Raw genomic sequence first — 15845 nt, forward strand, 5'->3', positions numbered from 1 at the left:
AAATTCTGACATGTCTGTTATAACACATAGTTGTCAGTGATTAAGAAAAACAGTTCAGGGGGTTGGGCGGTGGCACAGTGGGTTAAGCACACATGGAGCAAAGTGCAAGGACTGGAGTAAGGATCCCGGTTCGAGCCTCCGGCTCCCCCCCTGCAGGAGTGTCACTTCACAGGCGGTGAAGCAGGTCTGCAGGTGTCTCTCTCTCCCCCTCTTTGTCTTCCCCTCCTTTCTCCATTTCTCTCTGTCCTATCCAACAATGAATGACATCAACAATAACAATAATAACCACAACAAGGCTACAACAACAAGGGCAACAAAAGGGGGGAAAAAAGGCCTCCAGGAGCAGTGGATTCATGGTGTAGGAACGGAGCCCCCGCAATAACCCTGGAGGCAAAAAAAAAAAAAAAAAGAAAAATAGTTCAGAGAAATAACAGACATTATAATTCAAGGTGTCTATCTAGAAATCAAGGGTTCTCCAACAAATATGTAACTGTGGTTACTGTTAAGTCTCTATTGTTAATAGCATTTTGAGGGGTAATTATTCTTCAGTTCTTGCATATCATATTCTTCAGAGTCTCTATGCCACTTAGCATTTGGCAGCCCCAAACTCCACACTGAGAACAGTTTATACTCACATAGCTTACTTGGTCTGATCCAATTAGTTCCAAACACCTTTACTGATAAGTCGTTGAAGTATTTTCTAAACATCCTTTTTCAGTGTACTATATTAGTGATGTGCTATTTAAGTAAAATCAAACTTGGATTTCCACCTGCCACTTAGTGCTTTTTAATCTCATTTGGGTAAGATTATATCTCTTTATTTTGTCAAAAATCAGTGCTTTTTGATCAGAAAAATGGAAGAATTTCATATGGCATTTTTTCTGTTTATATAAATCAAATGTAGGCTTGGTATCTGTCTACAAAACTCTTCCAAAGTATATAATTAGTGCTTCAAGAAATCATGTTTTTGGCACTATAGCTGAGTGGATATCGATATTTCTTTAAAGCCAAGTTCTGGAATCAACAAAACTTTTTTTTCCTGATAGCACATGGGATAGTTAATGACTTATGAACAGATGATTAAAATATCTACAGATGTGTTTCTATTGCACAGGTAATTTTTTTCTGTGTCAAATACATGAAAAAGTACAAGAATTAAGGATGTCCCAAATTAAGTGATATCTCATTGTATTCACTTCTCAATTAATAATAATAATAATAATAATAATAATACACAGGTAAGAGGGTTAACACTGCGCCTTTCTCTACTCTTTTCTTTCCTAGATACTAGCATTTGACTGTTCATGTCCAGCTGTCTGACAGTCCATTAACCCTGTCACCAAACAGGGAGGAAGGAAGAGGAGAAGCAGATGCACTGAGTAACTTTCACAGCCCTATGGAAATGATGGGGAGTGCTTTAGTGGAGGAGTACAAAGAAATGAAATGTTTAAACTATAGACATACCTTACTGTTTATATGTAATGCTATTTTCTAGAATGCACAGTAGCTTGGCAGGTTGTAAAGAGATACAAAATAAATACATATCCACTCAGCAGTGTCTCTAGTACTTGCTCCCATTACACACCACACACCTTAGAATTATTGATTTTATGCCTATTGTTTTCATTGTCAGGGCTTGACCAATTTGGGTCCTTTATTTTTTTTATTTTTATTTTTTTAGGTAGACAGATAGTGGTAGATAGATAGACAGACAGATAATTGTTCTTAAATCTAAAGAAAGATATGAATTTCACCCAGGGTGGTGGGAACCCAAGCTCAACCCTGGATTATAGATATGGCAAAGTATTCACCCTCCCCAGGAGAACTATTACAGTGCCATTTGAAATAACGTCTTCAACACACTAAAATTGAAGTTGACTGAAATTATTTTTGTCCTACTGTGCAACAGTAACTGAAACTTTATCTAGCACCAATAGCTGTTTTTGTTATTTATTTATTTATTTGTTTGTTTATTGTGACCAGGGTAATTGCTGGGGCTCAGTGCCAGCACACAAATCCAACTCTCCCAGCAGTCATTCGCCCCCCTCCCCCCCACTTTTTTTCCTACTTGCTAGGACAGAGAGAATTGAGAGGGGAGGGGGGAAATAGGGAGAGAGAAAGAGAGACACCTGCAGACCTGCTCCACCTCTTCATGTGCTTCACCTGCTTCACCTATTCAGGTAGGGAGCAAAGGCTCAAACATGGGTCCTGGCTCATTTCTTATCAGAGTGATTTCATAAAGACTTGCTAACTAAGTCAGAGACACTGGTCAAAGCAAAGCAGAGTTGGACACAGTGTAATTACAGAATGTGTCTTCTGCTGCTCCAGCATTGTTTCAAGTGGAGTAGAGAGGGTAAAATAGCTTTAAAAGGCTAGTGCCTTTAAAAAACAGATATAGATTAAAATTTAATAAACCTAGCATGATTTTATTATAAAAATATCTGCACTATCTGAAAAAGGATGATAATATCAAAGAAAGATTTTTCCAAAATAAAATCAATAATTATAATATGCTAATTCAAATGAAAGCTTTATATAAATATTGTTGACTGTAAACCCCATCAATTTGATTTGGTCTGGGGCCCATATTCAGCTTAGGAGCCTATTGTGACCTCTGCATCCCTGCAGATCTGGGCTCACATTCTGTGGTTCTTCTTCTAGCTTCTTCTAGCGTTTTCCCTTCTTCCGTAGCCATTCTGTGGTCATGAGTAGGAACATTCCAACCTGCCCCAATATTGACCCATCTTCCTCAGGTGTAGTATAGAGTATGTTATCCAGCCTCCCTTCAGGATGGAGCATTCTCTACCTTTCTTGATCCAAGTTGAGGGCAAGGTCCTATCGGGGACCCACAAAGGGATCTATTTTGTTGTTCCTGATAGAGATAACTGGTAACAATGGAGAGAGGGATTTACTTGAGGTTTAGGCCCATCATTTCTGTTTGGGAATCTCAGGACTCCCTGAATAGGGTCCCAGCTGATGGGGTGGCCTGATAGTGACTAAAGAGTCATCCTTAAAGTATACCAGTCTCTTGTCCTTATTCAGCTTTTGCAGTCCTTGCTTTGCTGAGGTTAGCTTTGGAGTGAGTAAGATAACTGTAATAGGAAGTAGGTGAGGAGGGTTATCTAACTCTAATTAGATAATATTTCATTATGAATTTTATACTGACTCACAGCAGACTATCCTGTACTTTTGCTTTCAGGTATATATTTTGCCTTAATTTATGGATACTTGTGGATATATGCTCTATGTCAAGGGATCTGGTCTATATATAGGTTCTGGGACTTTGTTAGGAAGTGAACCACCTGGAATGGAATTAGAGAATCCTATGAAAGGAAATATCTCACCCGAGTAATAAGGATGAAGGGTTGACATTCCACATCTGATGTTTCTGGACACAGTCTGAAGTGAAGCATGCTGAAGTGGTACTCCTTGCATTGATTAGTTTGGGGTTAGCGGATGCAATATCATTTGGTGTGAATTGAGAGAAGCATGCCCATGTTCAGCTGGGAAGCAATTACAGAAGCCAGACCTTCCACCTTCTACACCCCACAAATGACCTTGGGTCCATAGTCCCAGAGGGTTAAAGAATAGGAAAGCTATCAGGGGAGGGGGAGGGAGTTTATACAGAGTTCTGGTGATGTGAATTCTGTGGAGTTGTACCCCTCTTATCCTATAGTTATGTCAGTGTTTCCTTTATTTTTATTCTTTTTTTGAATTTATTTTAAAAAGAAGACATTTACAAAACCATAGGAAAGAGTCGTACAACTCTACACAATTCCTACCACCAGATCTCTGTATCCCATTCCCATCCCCTGATAGCTTTCCTATTCTCTATCCCTCTGGGATTATGGACCCAAGGACATTGTGGGATGCAGAAAGTGGAAGGTCTGACTTCTGTAATTGCTTCCCTGCTGAACATGGGCATTGACTGGTTGATCCATACTCCCAGCCTGCCTCTGTCTTTCCCTACTGTGGGGTGGGGGTCTGGGGAAGCTGAGCTCCAGGACAATGTTTCCTTTTTATAAATAAAAAAAAGAAAAAGAAAAGGTTTGTATATAAAGCAGTTAGGCTGCCTCTAATGCCATAGTCATAGTTTCTTGCATATGCCCCATGCACATTAAGAATGCATCCATCATATAAACTAGGGAATAAATCTTGTAGTTTTTAAAGATATCAGCAGCACAGACAGAAAATATTCTGCCTTGTTTGCAAGAAATAAAAGTAATCTAGATATTTTTAAAAGATATTTTAAAATGAAAGTAGGTACCAGGACACCTGGAAAATCCATTTCCCTCCATTAGAAAGAAATTAATTTGGTGGGGAGTCAGGCAGTAGCATAGTGGGTTAAGTACATGTGGTGCGAAGTGCAAGGACTGGTATAAGTATCCCAGTTTGAGCCTCTGCCCCTCCCCACAGGGGAGTTGCTTCACAGGTGGTGAAGCAGGTCTGCAGGTGTCTGTCTTTCTCTCCCCCTCTCTGTCTTCCCCTCCTCTCTCCATTTCTCTCTGTCCTATCCAACAATGACGACATCGGTAACAACAACAATAATAACTGCAACAACAATAAAAAAAAAAAAGAAATTAAGTTGGCGGTATATATATATGGTGGCATTCTGTAGAAGTGTGCCTTCTCTTGAAATTTAGTACTCATTGCAGGAATAAGAATCTTTAATATATTGGTTGGGGAATTTACCAAAAGTTCAGGACAGTTGCTATGATTTTACATTTCTTTACTTGGAAGAAATTTCATGACTAAGAAGTATACTGCCATCATTGTGTCAATACACAGGTGCTTTATTTATAAGTCTAGTTTGAGAGATTGACTACACCAGATGTTTCTTGGTGAGTTTCATAGCCTATGGCACAAGAACTTTGTTTCCTTTATTTCCAACACAAACATACTGCAGCCTCTGTATTGACTCACTGACTAAACAGCTTCTATGTGAGATCAGCTTTGAAGAGTTCTGCTCACATGTTTGAAATACCATTGTTCATATTTAAAAGTATAGAAAAGAAAGCAATAAGCCTGCTCATAAGGAACTTGTTCACATTCCTTTTTATCTATACTGCCAAATCCACAAAATTGATACTTTATCTCTGGAGACAATCCTGTTTCCCTCTGCAATACTTGATGAGCTTGCTCTATGGGTATAGCAGACGTTCTCAAGAAATACCCAAACCCAAACCTTTCTGCTATAATTGTGGAGATAAAAACTATATGTTATAATAACTATATATATATATATATATATATATATATATATATATATGCTATAATTGTCCCGTTCCGCGGGACCTTCAATGTGGGTAAACCTAGGAGAGGGAGTGAGGACAAAGACAAGAGGGAGAAGGAATGAGGACAAGAGACGCAAGAGAGAAATGAGACAAGACAGGATTCTGATCCAGTCTGTTTATTAGCACAAAAAGTGCTGTTTTTAAGGCTGGGGTAAGGGGGAGGTTAGCAGTTGGGGGCAGTTGGTTGACTTGGCATGTTGTCATGGTGATCAGCCTTTATCTGGAAGGTCCTGGGTGATTCATAGGGAGGTGGGTAAGTTACCTGACTTATGAGAAAAGGTACAGTGGTGACAAACAGAAACTTTTCTTTGTCAAGACTCTAAGGAGCTGGGAAACAGAAACTTATCTTTTAAGCAAGGCCTTATGTGAACAATGGCTATGTGGCCATGTCAATAGCAACCTTGAGGGCACATGTGGCTCCCCACAATAATAAAATTACACCCTTCATGTATATATCAGTGGCCTCATACCCACTATATTATTAAACATTTTGATGTTATTAAAATGCTAAATTACCTGGATGATTGTGCATCATAAATTTTGTAACCATTTGTTTCATTTTTTTGAGCAAAAGAAAAAAATTATAACAAATACACTAGGTTGCATTTGAATGAACTTGATTATCCTATATGAACTTTAAGGAGAACTGTAATGAACAGTGTATAGTGTTCAAGACTGAAAGGAGAGAAATGCTATAGTCAGGAGGAAATGATCAAAGAGATTAGATATTTTTTATTTTAATTTATTTATTAAAAGGAAACACTGACAAAATCATAGGATAAGGAAGGTACAACTACATACAACTCCCACCACCAGAACTCTATCCTATCTCCTCCCCTGATAGCTTTCCTATTCTTTAACCCTCTGGGAGTATAGACCCAGGGTCACTGTGGGATGCAGAAGGTGGAAGGTCTGGCTTCTGTAATTTTGTATGCACACAAAATATTTCGTCCATTGAGAAGTAAACAACATCCTTGAGAAATACTCCTTCCCTCTCTTTCTCCCTTCTGTCCTTTTTCCCCTTCTCACTTTCCTCTTCTCTTTCCTTTACCTTATTTTTTCCTTCAACACAGAAACAATAGGGCAACAGCAAACTTCAGATTGAGAATTGAAAGTTTTTAACATTCTCAGTTATTCCAGATGCTACTGACGAACTCGTCACTGAAGGGATAGAGAGAATCATGATGAAACAAACATAGGTATTTGTTCTGCAAATGCTCACTGCTGCTAAATTGTTGGAGGCATGTGTTCTGAGCATCAAAATCAATCCTAAAAACTTTTCACAAAATACATTAATAAGGCCACCAGTATGGACATATATAAGAATGGTTATCTTCATGCTTATGCAGCTCAGCAAGAATTTATCTGTATTCTCACAATTATGGAATAATCCACGCTACTCATGGTTTGCTAAGAGTCAGGGTTTATACCAGAGTTTAGCAGACTTTTATCTATCAAGAGCTACACAGAACATATTTATGCTTATGGGTCATGTGTTTTGTTAACAACTCAACTCTGTCAATGCATTGTAAAAGCAGCCAGAGTAAAAATATATACCAATATAAATGGCTCTGCTCCAGTAAAACTTTATCTTGGACACAGAGAAATAGTGGGTCAGATTGGGTCTTCAGGCCTATGGTCCCAGCTCTTTCACTGAGCAGTTTTGCACTGGACCCTAAATATATTCAGTATAGGTGTGAGCCTTTCTGTGGAGCTAAACTGCATGTCAGAGGCCTCCCTAGTATCACGATGGCAGATCCAAATTCATAATGAATGTGCAGAATAATAGGGATGATTGGTAGTGGAACAGTGATATGATTTCTAAGACATACTTAGTTTGAAAATGTGCAAGGCCAAAATCAATTCTATGATTACACTGAACTCCTGCAATGGCACTCTTTAAGTGCAAGGTGTTGGTGATTATTAGCAGTCATTATTTTTGCAGGGAGAAGTATGGTCTCCGAAACAGATACCTTTTCCCTAGTATGACCTGAAATTAGAGTCTATTGTGAATCTCCTCAACAAGAAATTTGAGGGTTTGATGGTTTGTGCTGTTGGCTAAAAATAATATCCTGTAGAAGACAGGTGGGGCTGGAGTGATTGCTAGCCTTTAATGGCTCTATGAAATGAGCACATCAAGGTTCTCATTAAATGTATCTAAACCTTGGAAGTGTATGAGGGGAGAGCACACTCCCTATTGCTAGAGGCTAAACAATTATCGCCTAACACTCCATGATTATTTTAACACATTTCTAGGTTTTAATTTCAAAGAACTATTTTTATGAGACTTTTTAAAAATTGTGATTTATAATTTTCTTCGTTTTAAATTATTTACAACATCTGTCTATACTTAACTATTTAGAAAGTATTTCAAAGATAATAGTTTAATAACTAATTACTTATCCACGTGCCCGCTAACACTTATTTTTTAAAAAATATTTATTTTATTTATTTATTTATTCCCTTTTGTTGCCCTTGTTGTTTTATTGTTGTAGTTATTATTATTGTTGTTGTCATTGTTGGATAGGACAGAGAGAAATGGAGAGAGGAGGGGAAGACAGAGAGGAGGAGAGAAAGATAGACACCTGCAAGACCTGCTTCACCGCCTGTGAAGCGACTCCCATGCAGGTGGGGAGCCGGGGTTCGAACCGGGTTCGAACCGGGGTCCTTATGCCGGTCCTTGTGCTTTGCGCCACCTGCGCTTAACCCGCTGCGCTACAGCCCGACTCCACTAACACTTATTTTTGTTGTGTATTTAACTTCTTGACTATTTGGAATACATTCAGTTTTATTCTTTTCATGTTATATTAGGGAAATTGCAACTGCTGGAAAGGAAATGTACTCCTATTCAACAATAATTAACAATTATTTCCCAACATCATATATTCTTGTGTACTTCCTAAAGCATAAATCCCCAAATTTTTGCTAAATATTCAAAGCATCAAGATCTGGTCTGAAGCAAAGGATTCCAAGTTCACTCCATATGTCCTATGAGATCACTTAGAAAACCAGTGTTTCCCCAGTTGGAACTTGGCCCAGCTGTTCCCCTCTGCTCATCCTGGATTGCAAATTTCTCCTTTGAACTTCTCTTTTGTCTAAAAGATATACCACCAAGATTAAAGTATCTGTCATCTCTACCTTTCCATAATTTACCTCCCAAACACAAGAATTCATAAAGTGATAGATATATTCTTTCAGTTTATATAATAATTTCCAGTTATGTCTCCAAAAACATTCTAATCATTTTAAGACATAATAAGGGAATAGATGATCAGAGAAAGAGAGTGATAGTCTATAGTGAAGCCTATGGGGGAAAAAAAAAGGAAAACCATAAACTTCAAATCCTATACCCTTTCTGAAGAGGAAAAAATAGCAAAACATATTGATGTTGAGATAGTGGATCTGCAAAGGTTGTTAAAAGGGATTTACAAATCCAGAGACACATACCTAAAGTCATAATCAGTGAGCAACTGGGGGTTCCAGGGGGAGAACAATCTATCAAAAATCATATGAAAAACTGATTTTAAAAGAAAGATTTTCTTGGAAAGAAGAGAGATTTAGTGAAGTCGACAGTAGGATTTGAAAACTGGATGCTAAAAGGCAAAGTGAACTATTTGATAGTGCTGTTTACTCTTCTACAAATATCTCAGAAAATTTGTAATGAAAATACCATTTTAGCAACTTGACAGATATATGCACCTAGTTTCAATATCACAAAGATAATTAACAAAATAATTGATGTTAATTTGAACTCCAGTTTTCTAGAAATCTCCAACAAATGAGCATTAAAAACAAAAATAATATATATCTGCTATGAAATTAAAAACTCATTTTTTAAATATTCACTGTCACCTAAGGCAGAATGAGAAAGAAAGATAAAAAAAAGAAAAAAAAAGGTCTACCCAATATGGAGTTCTAGAAGTAAATTACTAAGTAAAAAGATAAAAAGTATATGCATATCAATTTGTAACATATATATATATATATATATTATACCTTTATAAAATGTTCTGTGTAGATATATATTATGTTAACATACATACTTGTAGTAATGCTTACATGCATATACTTAGTAGATAATGTATACTCTTTCCACTATTAACTTCTTCTTCTAGCATTTGCCCTTCTTCTGTAGCCAGTCAACAGCGTCAGGTTGAGCCTGATGTAAAGTTTCGAGACCTCCTTTGAATCTGGAGAGGTGGCTATGTGGGTCATAGTCTGTCTGTAGCCGCAGGGGCAGTTCGGGTCGTCTCTGGCTCCCCAGTACTATTAACTGAACCATAAAAACTAACAAAGAAAACTAGTTATAAAATTGTTGGAGAATATTGATGAAATATGTGACTTTCAGAATAAAAACTGCACAGTATTGAGAAGCCTCAAACTTGAAATATCATATTCAGAAAACAAAATATAAAGAACATATCCAATATTTATGTAAAGCATTATGAAAAACGAGGGGAAAATGGATAAAATAAGCTTTACTTATTGAATTAAGATAAATTTAATGCTAATTTTACCTCTTTATTTCTAAAATGTCTGTAAGTGCATTTTTTTTCCGCTTAAATTTAATTTTTTTATTTTTTATTATTTTTTTAATTTTTTATTTAAGAAAGGATTAGTGAACAAAAACATAAGGTAGGAGGGGTACAACTCCACACAATTCCCACCACCCAATCCCCATAACCCACCCCCTCCCATGGTAGCTTTCCCATTCTCTAGCCCTCTGGGAGCATGGACCCAGGGTCGTTGAGGGTTGCAGAAGGTAGAAGGTCTGGCTTCTGTAATTGCTTCCCCGCTGAACATGGGCGTTGACTGGTCGGTCCATACTCCCAGTGCATTTGTATACCTGTAAATTTAGTCTTGCTTTGTGTTGTCATACCTACATAGTCAAGCTGTACATTTGCAACTCATGTCATTACAGACATTTTCGTGTTTTGGGTGTTGAGTTCCTGAATTAAAAAAATCTCATACAGTTGTTTATAGGAAAGATAATTATATACAACTTGAGCAGATAGCTGAATAAATGTGAAGAACTATTCTTACATTTACAGAGTAGAAACACTGGTGGCCTATATGTAAGCAGAAGAAAATCTGTGGCAAATTTCTCAAGGTTAATGAACCAGGGTGTGGGTTTACTATTGTCTGTTATGTAAAGTCAAACACTACCATAGCAACTTCAGCACAGCACAGAGGGAAAAGGTTCATTTCCAAACACCAAAGAGAGAAGAGGTGAAGCTCAAAGCTTAGATTACCCTGGAGGCTTCTAAATCTCAGGGAACATTCATATAGGTAGTAGGGTGAGTGGTGGCTGGGCAACCTTGAGGTGAGTTCCAGAGAGAGCAGGTGGGGCGGGATGCATTGAATAGACCTTCTCCTGGTGCATCCCATGAGTCCATTCATTGGGGAAACTGATGATCCTTCCTAGCCGACTGAATCCACATGGATCCCAGTCACTTTCAAAGCCAGCAACAAGCAGCTCCTGACAGCTTTCAACCTGATGCTGTTGACTGGCTAAGGAAGAAGGGCAAACGCTAGAAGAAGAAGCAGGTGGGGCCAGGTCTCCTCAGTCTTCCCTCTTCTGACTCATGCCCTCCAGGGTTTTTTGTGAGTATCCTCTAAAGAGATGTTTCCAAAACAAAATTTGTAACAGGTTTCAGCTATTCTTTATTGTTTGGAAAGAGCAGGTAAGTAGGAATGCCTAGGAGAATGTAACTCTCAGATCACTGCCCTTTTGTTTTCCAAATTTAGTATTAGCATTTCAACTATTCCCTGCAAAACAATCCTTAAAACTGGGCACCTGAAGCTTTTATTTTAATCCCATACAGTTTATCAATTTGAGGTCAATCCTTTCCTCTGGGGTAACACCTGTGCTATATGGGACCAACATTTCACTAAGAACAGCCAGTTACAGACATGACACCAGTCTTTCCCCCATAGATAAGGGAGAGAAAAGAAACACTGTTTCACTACTCTTGAAGCTTCCCTTCCCCACCCCTAAGGTGGGGACTACTGGTTTGAACATGGGTCCTTGCTCATGCTAACTTGTACTCACAGGTGAACCTATGCCCAGCTCCTGATTCCCATGCTTTTATTCTGAGTCTTGTTTATAAAAATGCTGCCCCAGCTCCTGTTGGTGGAGCACTACTAATTACCCCTAGTTTTGTACTTCTTGGTTGGAATTAGTATTTCCTCCAAAAAGTACTTATTTTTGATAGAGCAGAGAAATTAAGAGGGAAAAGTTGACAGAGAGCAAGAGTGAAAGAGAGACGCCCAGACCCCCATAGTACTGCATCACTGCTCATGAAGATTCCCCCCCTACAGGTAAGGACAGGGGGATTGAACCTGGGTCCTTGCACAGAATAATGTGTGCTCAACTGTTTGCAGCACCCCTGCCACATCCCTGCAATGAACTCTTTAAAAATTGCATATGCCTCAGGTAAGCAAAATGCTCACCTTCATGGTGTGCTGTTTGCCATGGGTGTGGCCCAAGTGAGCCTGGTCTCCACCATAATGAATAAAAACTTTTGTTCCTTGGTTGCTCTCTTCCCTCTCACCTCCACGTTCTTGCTGTCTCTTTTTCAGTCTCTATCTGAAAACAAAATGCATTTCCCTCAGTTTACTTTTTAATGTATTAAGCAATGATGATGTTTCCAGTTGTAGAAAGGTGAAAGCCATCCGGTGTGTATCAAGAGGTTTCTACCACCGCTTATAGTGTAGCTATGGCCCTTTCCACCAGTGCTTTAATGGGCCAAAATAGATGTTGGCTGGTTACTGTACTAGTATGGGATTTAAAATTGCAACGAAAAAGGTAAGTTTAAACTACAGTACACATTTTCCAGCTGCTTACACTGTAAATCTTTATTGAAACTGAAGGTTTTTTTTTTTTAAGTTGCTAATTACATGTCCATCAGAAGAATGGAAGAGTAATTATCCTTATTGTGCTTAGTGACATTGAAACCTCTGTTATTCTGCAATTGGAACTACATAATTACAGATAATTGCTGGTACTGTATTGCTTGTTCAAATATAGCTCTGCAAAATTATTTTAATTAAACATGTTTAAAGTTTGGTTTGCTATCATAACCAAACAAACACTATTAAAATGTCACAATAGCGTATATTTCAGCAACTCTTGTTAATCAGCTTTTCAACTAATCACTTGATCAATTCTAGCTAAACTGACCTTATCCCACTTAAATATCAATTGCATGGAATGTAAAACAAAATGACTGATGCATTTTCTTTTCTAGGACCCAATTCTTAGCGTAAACTTAAAGCCTATTCTACAATTATTGGTAACACCATTGTTAACTCTAGGGAATGGTAGCATTGGGAAAATAAAATAGTTAGATATTTAATGAATATTAAATACACAAGGAACCATCTACAGGAAATCTGACACAATTAGCTCAGAATAAAGTCAAAGGATTTAGTAATGAGATATATAAAGCCCCCTTTAAAGTCAGTATCTCAGAATACATGTTGCTATAGGAATCAGTCATATGAGCTTTTTTGTTTGTTTGTTTTTTCCAGGGTTATTTCTGGGGCTAGGTGCTTAGACAACAAATCCATGCTGTTGGCAAATATATATATCCTTTCTTTAACTGATAAAGAGAAACAGAGAGGGAGAGATGGGGGTAAGAGGAAGAGAGAAAGACACTTCCAGTACTGCTCTAACATTTATGAAACTTACACCCCTCCCAATCTCCACTGTTGGAGATGTAAGACTTGAACTTGAGTCCTTGCACATGGTAGCATGTGCTACCTACCAAACACATGACTGCTGAGCACTAGTGTTTGTTAATGAGGGTCTTAGACATAGAGGTTCTTGTCTGGCTCAAAGAGGAGTCAAGACACTTTCAGATGAGTATTGTTTTCTGTAGAACCACACAATATGAGAAAGGGGACTCATGCCAAAAAGAAACATTTATTCCTTGAGCAACAGAGAAGCAGAGATCTTTGTTTTAGGGACTTGGCAGTTCCAGGTGTAGAGGACAGCATTACAGCCCATAGAGTCTGGTCTACAGTGCCGCAGATGTGGCAGATCTTCATGTTTCTTCATATGTACAGTGTTCAGAAGATGACTTAAGAATCTGGCACAGAGGTGGAGAGTTCTCTATAACAAAGATCTCTCAATCAACCTGGGCCAGCTTGGGTCACCAGTGTCCAAATTTGACCCCATGGTTTAGGCTGGTCTTCATGTTGCAACTTTGTTGGAGCATTGATTAACCAGAACAGTGAAGGTACTCATTGTTGGGCGCTGGGTAGTGGTGCCTGGGTTAAGCGCACATGGCATGAGGCGCAAGGATTCTGGCTCGAGCCTCCTGTTCCCCGCCTGCAGGTGGGTTGCTTCACGGGCGGTGGTGAAGCAGGTCTGAAGGTGTCTGTCTTTTTCTCCCCCTCTCTGTCTTCCCCTCCTCTCTGGATTTCTCTCTGAACTATCCAACAACAACGACAGCAATAACAACAATAACAATAAACAATGAGGACAACAAAAGGGAAAAAATAGTCTCCAGGTGCAGTGTATTTGTAGTGTAGGCACAGAGCCCCAGCAATAACCCCCGGGGGGGGGGGGAGTACTCACTGTTTGACAGAAACAAGTTGTGGTAAAATTAGAATCTTCCTTCCCTCCCCTCTTCTACTGGTCTTCTGTTGGATCAATTTAAGCACTATTAGTTGATCTTGGGTCTTCATTTCAATGCAAGCAGGCAGCTACATAGAACATTCACACTAAGCTAACACACATGAGAAAGTACATTTTTCTTGGATCCAGTTTTCAATTTGAAAACTACTTCTTCCAACGGGAAAACACCCCTAAACAGAGCATTAATTGTTCCCTCACAAATATTCATCTGTCTAAGATTTTTGGGCACATTAAAAAAAAATAATTTATTTATTTCCTTTGGTTGCCCTTGTTGTTTTACTGTTGTAATTATTATTGTTGTCATTGTTGTTGGATAGGACAGAGAGAAATGGAGAGAGGAGGGGGAAGACAGAGAGAGGAAGAGAAAGACAGACACCTGCAGACCTGCTTCACCACTTGTGAAGTGACTCTCCTGCAGCTGGGAAGCCAGGGCTTGAACTGGGATCCTTATGCTCATCCTTGCGCTTTGCACCACCTGTGCTTAACCCACTGCACTACAGTTTTGGGCATATTTTATAGAGCTGTGATTCCTTCTCCCCATATCTTATAGTGTGGTGGGAATTCACTCTTGGAACCAACCTGGGGTGTTTGTTGGGTAGGATGCCTTTGCCTTATACTACTTGCAGTTTCCTAATCAAGGTCAACTCAACTGTGAAATTACTAGAAAATACAGTATATAAAGTCAAGGACTCCATTTAGATTTAACTTAACATTCCCAGGGTACCCAACAAGTCCCTAGCATTGCATGATGATATGAGCCTGTAGATCTTGGAAAATCATGAGCATTAAACTGTCCACGGGGGGGGGGGAGGGGGGGAAGAGAGAGAGAGAGAGAGAGAGGGAGAGACTTCACTACACTGGTAATAGAAGCAGATACAGGACTTAGTCTACTTTAATTCCAAAGCATGTACTCTTTCTTTTAACACAGTTATCTTTTAATTTCAGGTAATAAACAGAATTTGAAGGTAGGCTTTAACATAGATAGCTATTGTTGAAAAAAAAATATATAGAAGTATGTATATAAATCCATGCTCATTTTTCCTTCTAACCAACAAAATTTTCATACTGAATAGCTTTGTGTTGCTTGTTTCTTTGCTTGTTTCATGTTTGTGTTTTGATTCTTGAAAAATGTATTAATGATTTATGGTTATCATGGTTACTGTTATCTTAGATCTCCTTTGCTTTCGCCCAGGACTGCACATGTCCTCATTCCACATTTTACAAATTTTGTCATTTATCCCTTACTTTTTCTTAAAATATTTTTATATTTATTTTTCCCTTTTATTGCCCTTTTTTTTTTTATTGTTGCTGTAATTATTATTGTTGTTGATGTCGTCATTGTTAGATAGGACAGAGAGAAATGGAGAGAGGAGGGGAAGACAGAGGGGGGAGAGAAAGATAGACACCTGCAGACCTGCTTCACTACCTGTGAAGCGACTCCCCTGCAGGTGGGGAGCTGGGGGCTGGAACCGAGATCCTTCCGCTGGTCCTTGTGCTTCATGCCATAAGTGCTTAACCCGCTACGCTACCACCTGACTGCAGATTTATCCTTCTCTTAAAGTATACCTGTATTCTCACTTAATGCTAGGTCATTCTTCCTCTCACTTTGCCTTCCAAATACATCTCTACCTACACAAGCTTCTCCTTTATTTTAGGCCTAGCTCAAATGCTGTTTACTTTGAGGAATCCTGCCTGATCCACATCTTTGTGCTATGACTGTTTGGTCTTTTATAATAGAACTTCTGTTTTGTACAACTTGTTTATGCCCTAGCATTTTATCCCACTCCTTTGAAAATTTTTTCAGCTAAGTCTCATTCTAGCTATGATAGGCATTACAACAGTGCAGCTTATAAGTGAAGATTATGTAGGGTTCCCTTTTACTACTTTAATTTCAAAGAATGGGACAT

Source organism: Erinaceus europaeus, chromosome 3 (genome assembly GCF_950295315.1).
Source record: "Erinaceus europaeus chromosome 3, mEriEur2.1, whole genome shotgun sequence".
In the NCBI taxonomy this organism is placed as follows: Eukaryota; Metazoa; Chordata; class Mammalia; order Eulipotyphla; family Erinaceidae; genus Erinaceus; species Erinaceus europaeus.